At 32.1% G+C, this 9,160-nt stretch overlaps 1 long non-coding RNA gene across 1 annotated transcript; it reads right to left on the bottom strand.

Annotated features, from left to right (window-relative positions):
• Positions 1-668: 668 nt before the first annotated feature.
• LOC117182317 lies at positions 669-6,415 on the bottom strand. Its single transcript, XR_004468297.1, has 4 exons — positions 6,319-6,415; positions 1,562-1,863; positions 1,088-1,111; positions 669-805 (listed from the first exon to the last, which is right to left on the bottom strand). It is a non-coding gene; the product is annotated as an uncharacterized LOC117182317 (long non-coding RNA).
• Positions 6,416-9,160: the final 2,745 nt, after the last annotated feature.

Genomic DNA, 9,160 nt, shown 5'->3' with positions numbered 1-9,160 from the left:
TCACGAAATACGTGATTAATTTTTCAGGGACTTTAAATCCCGCTCTACGTACTTGATGCTGTTTCTATTATTCTTAAAATGGAAAATGATACTTTGATAGATCCCCCCCCCCCCCCCCCCCCCCCCCCCCGAACGTATCACGTATTTGGTGATTTACCCCTCCAATATTATATTATAACCCCTATAAGTGGTATTTTTCACCGTTTCAAGAATATTTTAATGAATTTAACCTTGCTTTAAAAATTGAATCGTTTTCGGTAGGTTTAAGATCCCAAAACTATGAATTAAACTTCATTTAAAAACAAAACAAAAATCCTTCAGTCATTTTTTCGTCAAAATTTGAAAAAAATTCAAGGGTCTGTAAATGAAAAATCTATGCACCTATATGCATATCGCGTAGGTGCTCCTACGCAGTTTTCATTAAATAAATATGTATATTTTATATTGCAAAAGAAAAAAGACAACATTGGGAGAAAGCTGTATTTTATATTCCCGAAGAAAACAAATTTGTTTGAAAGCATAATGATAGAATTGGATGTTTCAGAGTATGCTCAAAATATGTCATAATTTATAAAATTATAATTTAAGGCCTAATTAGGCTCCCTGAGCTGTTAATTATTAATACAATTAAAGTAAAATATGGGTAGAATCCAATAAATCTCGACAAAACGGATTTACCTTATATATTAGAGAAATACTTTTTTAGTGTTTACATATTCTAACAGTAAATAATACATTTTTTTATTTCCTAGTAACCGAAAATAACTTGTGTGTCATTTTGGAATCACTCTTCTTCTTGAGAAATCTGAAAAAAGAATCATTTCAAATTTTTACGAAAGGCTTCGTGCTTTTTTACTTAAGCGTAAATGTGTTTTCTTTCCAATGTAAAATGTGGTAAAATAGTAATGTTTAAAAATAATAATAGCACTATTTTTGGGAAGATTATTCAATACTATAGATTCTATAGAAAATTATTATTTAATAAATAATTTTCTTAATTTAAATTAATCAATTGAGTAATTAAGATGAATGGATCAAGAAAACCGAAGGAATGACTATAGTATTTTCGATGGTACTTATTACTTACGGATTTAACGATGACCTTCTCCAGCTGCAATATTAAGTAATTGATGATTCGTTAATGTCACAAATAGACTAATTTTAATCAAAGAAAATTTGGTTATAAGCTGTGTAAAAACGAGGTAACAAGGATGTAAAGGAAATACGGTTATTGAAACCCTATTTCTCTTCATTTCATGGTAAATATCTAGGATATTACGTGTGAACATCTAAGAAATATATCATCCCACAATTATATATTTCCAGATATTAAGAAATATGACATTGTAAGGATAACCAACAAGTTTGGTTGAATCAACGCTTTATTTGATTGGCTTGACAAAAGAATTTGATTTGACTAACGAAAGAATTGTATTGGCTCAGCAAAAAGATACCACAAAATATTTTATAAACACAGCCACACACGCACGCGCGCGCACACACATACACAAACACGCACACGAGCACACGAACACACGAACACATGTAACACTATTCTTACCAACTCTTGGGCTTGAGCCCAAGGTCTGAGTCCTGGGGTCTATGGCCTCTGTCGTCTCTGCTGTCAATAATTTGGCATAATATGCACTAGCGCACGAAATAAGGAAAGTTTCAGCAGTTTTTACAAGTAACGTTTTGAATATGGAATAACTTTGAGAAGATAATGAATCCACTTTACATAGGAAATCCATGTGCAACTTTCATATTATATCTCAAGATAAGCATTGTTTGAATTTATCACTTCATTATAATATTTGCTATTCTTCTGTTCGAGGGTTGTATCTTCTATCGCGGAATCAGAACCTGGTTCAAAAACGGATTTATATTCAATAGGAACATTTAGTGACGCAGAAATATATTTTAGTATAAAACAATGAAGTGAAATAAAAATAAAAATGATTTACCGCGGTATAAATAATTATTCACTCGCAACACCTATTTAATTTTTAAATTAAATATTAATCATTCACATTCTAGTCATATATTTGGTTTGCAAATGATTTTATTAACTCTGAATTTTAAGCTTGACTTGAAACTTCGCTGGGATTTTTTTTTCAGAAAAAAATTAGTTTAAAAAAGGTTTAATTCATAGCTCCATCTAGTCTGAAAAATGTTAAGAATTTTTGTTATTCTCTGATGATAATACAGATTACTCGAAAAATTTGACCAAGCTATTTATATTTAATATAGAATCAACCGAAAGTTTTGTCTGGATCAATAAATTTTTTTTTTTGTCCATACAATAACCAAATTTTATTTTTGAAATAACAAACAAATATTAGTATAATTATCTGTTCGATATTCATGAAAAAATACCTTCACACCTAATAATGTTAATGAAAATTAACAAATAAATAAATGTAAAGAGGGCATAAGTTATTGAAAGTTGATGTGACATACAAGCTTGGATACTGAAATGAAAGGACTGTTTCAAAACGTTTAGTTTTATTACTCAAAACGTTCAAAATTGCATTATTTTGAACTTAAAGTGTTTAAAATATCAAAATGTGTAAGTCAAAATGAGCACTTCAGTTTGTCCAAATTTATTAATTAAAAGTCCTTATCATTAAATTCTGACAATTCAGAAAACAAAATATTTTAATCCAAATCAATTTTTCTGAATACAGTTAAAAAATTAAAAAAAATTAGAATCTTAAAAAAATTTTTACTGTTTCCAATTGTAATTATTTCAATATTTAACAATTTCAAATTGTAATAACACTAATTTTTTTTTGTATTTGTCTTATTAAAACTTAACGCAATTTCTAGTCACATCATGCACTGGGACGTGTGTACTAATACTAGTTTCCTATTAGGAATGAAACTAATAATAATTAATAAGAATTATTTACTATGACGATTCTTCCTATGTCATTATTCCGTATGATTCTACATCTAGAAAGTAGGGTCTAAATTTGCAGAGACATCCAGAGGACATCCATTCGAATGATCGTCACTAGTTACATGATGGGGTAGAGGAGTGTTAATTTCATTTTAACCCCGGCACGAAACTACCCTCTAAGACCACTGCATATTTCATGTCCCTCGGAACCGAAGCGGTCCAAGTCTGTAGACTTGCTCAATCTATAATTCACGCCCATGTTGCCGTCTATCGATTGGCAAGAATAGCTATAACGAACCGGATTTCTGCCACGCGTGTAGGCCCTTCTCATGTAAGGATAATCCTCTCTTCTCTAAATAAGGATTCATTTTTTTACACAGATGTCTACCCGTGGTTACCAGAAATCTCTTTCACACAAACAAACCTTTGTCCCAAAATTTAACTCTGTAATTAGAAAAGAACACTAACAATAAAAAGCAACGATGTTCTGAACACCAAAGTATATGCCGACATTTAATTTACAATTTTTCATTAAATAGGTTGTTTTAGCAGACAAAAGCATAAAGAGGGAAAGGAAGTTATCATAGAATGCAAATATACGTTTTATTTTTGTATTTGACTTCTTGGAAAAAGCAATTATTTTTAAACTTTTACTGTATTCAGAGGAATGTTCTGTGACACCAACATCATTCACTTTTGAAGCAGTGCGTTCATGTTATAGAAATACAGATGTCTAAAGAATAATGCAATAGAACTACAGGTCTTTTGGATTCCGAAAATCCTCTGGGCACGCACAAACGTCCGTTCCAAAACTCAACCCTACCTATAAAATTCTAAACTTAAATATCACATTCTAAATTCTAAGGCCTTAATTCTAAAACTCTGAACACGTAAAAGTTTAAAGAGAGAGGATAAAACTCGTAGAAAGGATTTTGTCAAGAGTCTTTATATTGCTAAGAAAATAATCTCTTGAGATTTGACAATGGAATATCACAATGAAAAATGGACTCCAAAAAAGAGGTAAATATTTGTGGAATCTGATCTCCCGTATTTATTACGATTCCTCTTGTACTGGAGAATCAAGAGAGGCAGGACGCAAGAGCACTGGATATATGAAAATAGGCCCCTTTTTCAATGGTGGTCCCATAGATAAACGCTTGTGTGTGCAAACATAACCAGAGGGGTGCCCGCGACTATGGGGTCTCCGAACAAAAAATCATTCCCATGACATACTTCGTCGGATTCTTTGTACGTCTGATGTGTTAATCGCATGGGTCGTACCGGTGATGATTTCAAGCTCGTGGGGATGGGGAAGATTTCTTCAAAATTAAAACGGGACATTAAAAAAAGCAGACAGATGCTCCTTAGTTGCCAATATGATATTTATACCTGCAAATGGCACTTGTAAGCAAACATGCCGATGCAATAAAAAGAGTGCTTGTTTTATTGTGCACGTGTTGATGTCAAGTTGGTTTAAGAATGCAATTTTTTATGGCAGATTCTATTTTTGGCTCAGGAACATGAAATTTTTATTTGTTATTACTGTAAGCGATACGAAACTCATTTTTTTCAATTTTTGTATGACGTAAATTTCAGGCGCATAATGTAAAATTTATACAGAAAAAGAACAATGCTAAATAACCTTCCTGAAGTTTTCACCTATCCTAGTATGATCGCGACGTCATAATAGAAAACTTACTATGCCGCGAAATATTTGAGTCGTTTTTGATTCTTTAAGTTGGGTTTTACTTGACTATCAGAACGCGACATTTTCAGCTGCACAAGTCGGGGGCGTATGAACCATTTCCAATTGGAATACATAATATTAAAAAATATACTCAAGTAAGATGCAATCGTCACTCGCCCCTTGAGCTGAGAAACTGCGTTGGTCAGCAGTTCTAGGTTTTACTAAACCACGAGTCTCTAAACCGAGTGTATTTATCTGTATCATTGTTGAGGGCCTTTATTGATTCCAAATAGATCTGCTTGACAAAAATAAGCTGAAGGTCGCGGTATAGGTTGAGGCCCCTTCAGCCTTGAAATTATGGAACGTGCATGTTTCAAGGGCACAGAAATGTCTTGAGACCCCTTGGACACTTTTTTTAGGTGTTAGAAGAAAGGACGAGTTCAGTAACCAGCGATTTTGGATAAAAATTCAAAAAGTTAAGAGCATTTTGAAAATCTTTTGTACCACTTGTTTCGCATCTAAAAATGTTCTGTACTGCTATTTGTAGTACTCAAAAAACCAATCAATTTATTTAAATGACTTTTTTTCGATAAAATGAAAATTATTAAAGTTTTAGGATTTATAATATTTAAAAAATCAATCAAAAATTAAAATTTGAAGCCGAAAAAAGCACGATATTAAAAAAACGTCAAAAAAGGAAAACTTTTATTTTTCAAGGCCTGCAAGATGATCATAACAACTTTTTTAATTTTCATGGAAAATCGAAAATCTAAATATTGTTCGTACAAAAAATAATCAAAAATTCCATTTTGTGCTTAATCTAAATGTAAGATACGAAAAGACATGAGTGTACAAAAATTGTCATGCTAAAAGATATCTACAAATTTGTTGATAATCACTTTCTGATAGGGCGCGAAGTTTTTATTTTATTTGTGAAAAATAATATTAAAAATAAAAAAATAAATTTTTGGAAAAACGACACATGTTAGGAAAAAAATGATCAGATAAAAATTATTTACCCAAAAAAGAGCTACAAATTTGCTATTAATTACTTTTTAATAGGATGCCTAGTTTTTGTTTTAATCATAAAAACGGCATTAAAAATAAAAATGGAAAATTTGTGGAAAAACGACAAAAGGTACGAAACAAATTAATAGACGAAAGTTGCTCACCCCAAATAGATATACGAATTTGTTATAATTTATTACATTCTTATCATTTATGATTGAGAAAGTATTGGTATTGTCCGAAATTTGACACCATAACATTCAAATTAAGAGAAATTATAGCTTTTGAAAAACCTATTTTTAGCATAAAAACGCAAGATAGAGAAAAATGTCGGAAAAAAAAACGATTGTACGCATAGAAACACTGCGATGTAAAAGAGGTCTTTTTGATAAAGCTTTATTCGAGCATTCCAAATGCAAAGAAAAAATAGAGGGTCCACGGTCTACACCTATTATCCGACATTTCAGAACTTTTACACGGTGAAGGAAAATCGTTGCTATTTTTGCAATTTTCAATATTTTTTAAAACTGTAACATGCTTTTTGTTTATTCACGGCAGAAAAATAATACACGTTAGTTTTATAATATTAACAAAACTTGAACGTTATTTGAAAATTGAAAGCTAATCATATGTCGTTTTTCAAGCTGCCAAAAAGTTTCATATGTCAAAATATTTAAAATCGCAAGGTGAACATAGATTTGCTTTCAAAAATTTTTAATACCTTATTGCAAAAATGTGCTGAGTGTTCGTAATTGAGACGCGTCCTTCACCTTCGTCTTCACAGCGATTTGTAGACGACATATCGAAAGGAAAAAAGAGTAGTTACAAAAAACTTCCGACACGCACATACACTTAACTTCACACACACTCACATTTGTCTCACTGGCCTATTTGACGAGTAAACTGAGCTGATGTTAGAAAGATAACGGATTTGCGAGAAGACGTCATAGGCAGTTAACAGGTTTAAACCGCGAACCTACGCTCTAGATACTAAAACGCTATTTTAGGAAATCCATTAAAAAACTAAAAGGGATTTTTCTATTTCGCTTGCGGGACATTAACTGCATGTAAAAGATGTTTAAAAAATACAAAAAAATCAATTACGAAGAAAATGTCATTTAATAGGTTTAGATCGCAGACCCTTCAAAAAACCGAGCGCGAAGCGCGAGGTTTAAACATGTCCGAGTGCGAAGCACGAGGCAACAACAGTTTTTCTAAACAGTTTGTTTCGCACATATCCTACAGAAGAACATTGAAAGAATAAATTATAGAGGGCTAATTTTTGGATAAAATATAAAAATCTAAGATCTTATAGGTCGAAAGTTTGACCACGAAACTTTGACCCTTTTTATTAGGAAGGCTCTGTATGTACTGGATAATATATTGCGACTGCATTAAAAAATGTTGTTCTTTATGTGCATTTTTAGTTTATTTCAAGTACACTTTTTCTCTTTTTTACATTCTCATCATTTATGATTAAGAAAGTACTAGAATTGTCCGTAATTTGACACCACAGTTTTTTAACGGATTTCTACGTTTCAAGACCCCCTGAATCCGAAAATCAAGTTTTTACGATGGCGTCTCTCTTTTTGACTGTCCGGCCGTCCATCCGAGAAAACGATAACTCTCGAAAAAATGAACGGATCAAATCGATCCTTGGCACACTTTTTTAGGGCCTAGCAGAAACGCCAAGTTCCTGAACTAGCCATTTTGGATAAAAATTTAAAAAGTGAGAGCATTTTGGACATTTTTGAGACCACTTTTTTCTGTATATGAAAATTCGATGTAAAGATATTTACATTATTTAAAAATGCAAACACTTTATCCTGATGACTTTTTTCGATGAAATGAGAATTCTCAGAGTTATAGCATTTTCAAAATTTTTTAAATCATTCGAAAATCAAAATTTTAAGCCAAAAAACGATCGATATTAAAAAAAGTCAGGATAAGAGAAACATTGCTTTTTGAAAGTCATACAAGAATATCATAACCAATTTTTAGATTTTTTTGCAAAATTGAAAAGTCTAATTTTGATTGCACCAAAAATCATGAAAAATCAAAAATTCCATTTTGTGAAAAAAATATACAGGATATGAAAAAAGATGAGTTAATAAAGACCGTGATAAAAAAAAAGATATATGACGCGTAGTTTTGGTCTTAATCATAAATATTACATTAAAAACAAAAACGAAACATTTGTGGAAAACGACAAAAGCTAAAAAGTAAAATTAATAGAAAAAAGTTATTTGCCTAAAAAGAGATAGAAATTTATAATAATTTATTACATTCTTATCATTCATGATTGAGAAAGTAGGTCAGTTGCACCAGCCCTCCCCCACTCTTAACTTTTGGGTTTTCTGTAGCCCACTGAATGACGCCCCAAATGCGCTCAAATGCGCCACCGATAAAAAATTATTGCGCCAAAAACTATAGGAGTTATATCAGGTGTTACGCGAGGGGCCAGCGTCACGTTACCCCTCCCCCCCTATTTGAAAAATTAAAGTCTAAATGACATCCCAGTGGGCACACATGTTAAAGAACATCTTTAGAACGGTCTAAAAATGTCCTAAGTCAGTCCATATAACGTTCCATAAACATACAATGTTCCAGAGACGTTTTAAAGACCTATTTCAAACATAAAACGTTTTTTGAACATTATTTGGTCTGACTTATGACAGTTTTTAAAACTTTCAATGGACGTCTTTTGACTTGTACGTCCAAGAAACGTTTTTAGGCCGTTCCAATTCCATTCTAAAATGTTGTTCCCATTGGGATGATCTTAAAGATCTTCAAATGCGCTCATATGCGCCATAAAGAAACAAATTTGTGCCACATTGATAACCGAGTTATCAGCAATCAAAATGGGGGAAGGGGCTGATGTCATTTTTCTAAACTAATATAATTTTTTCAAATTCATCATACCTATCTTTTATAACTTTAAATGCGCAACGGTTAAAAATTAAAAATATTTCGGCAAAAGTTTCACCGAGGTTAGGAGAATAATTCTGATCTCGGCTAATGCGTCATGTTGAAGTGAGGAAATTTCGGTGAAACATGTAAAATCAGCAGCAGTAACATGAAAAAAAATCGTTTTTACTAATATTCCTGACATATAGATATGAGGTCAATGCTAGAACTTTTTTTGTGTGCCCCGGTGGCATAGTGGCGTATATTCAGAAGTTGTTCCCGAGGTCACCACCCTCAGTTACAAATGCATTTCAAAATTATTTTACAGATATCAACTGGTGTAATAGTGTAGTGGTTAAGATTATTTACTTGTGTGCTTAGGTTTATGCGTTCGAACCCCCCTTCTTGCGTGCGAAATTTTAATTGTATTCATAGCATTATAACTCACAAATACCGATTAATTATAAGTAATTCTGAAAATATTTATAAGAAATAACCGTGCGTTTATTTAATAATAATTTTTAGCAATACTTTTTTAGAATTTATAGCGCTGTCTTAACTACAGTCTGTCAAGTTAAAGCGTGGGTGGCTTTACTCGCAGTCGGTAAGGTGTATCGACATGATTTTGGTGTCAAAATATTAAGAAGAGCTCCCTC

The sequence above is a fragment of the Belonocnema kinseyi genome, chromosome 10, assembly GCF_010883055.1.
Source record: "Belonocnema kinseyi isolate 2016_QV_RU_SX_M_011 chromosome 10, B_treatae_v1, whole genome shotgun sequence".
NCBI classification, from domain to species: Eukaryota; Metazoa; Arthropoda; class Insecta; order Hymenoptera; family Cynipidae; genus Belonocnema; species Belonocnema kinseyi.
Note: the sequence above shows the minus strand (reverse complement) of the source record. Positions and strands in the feature narration are given on the sequence as shown.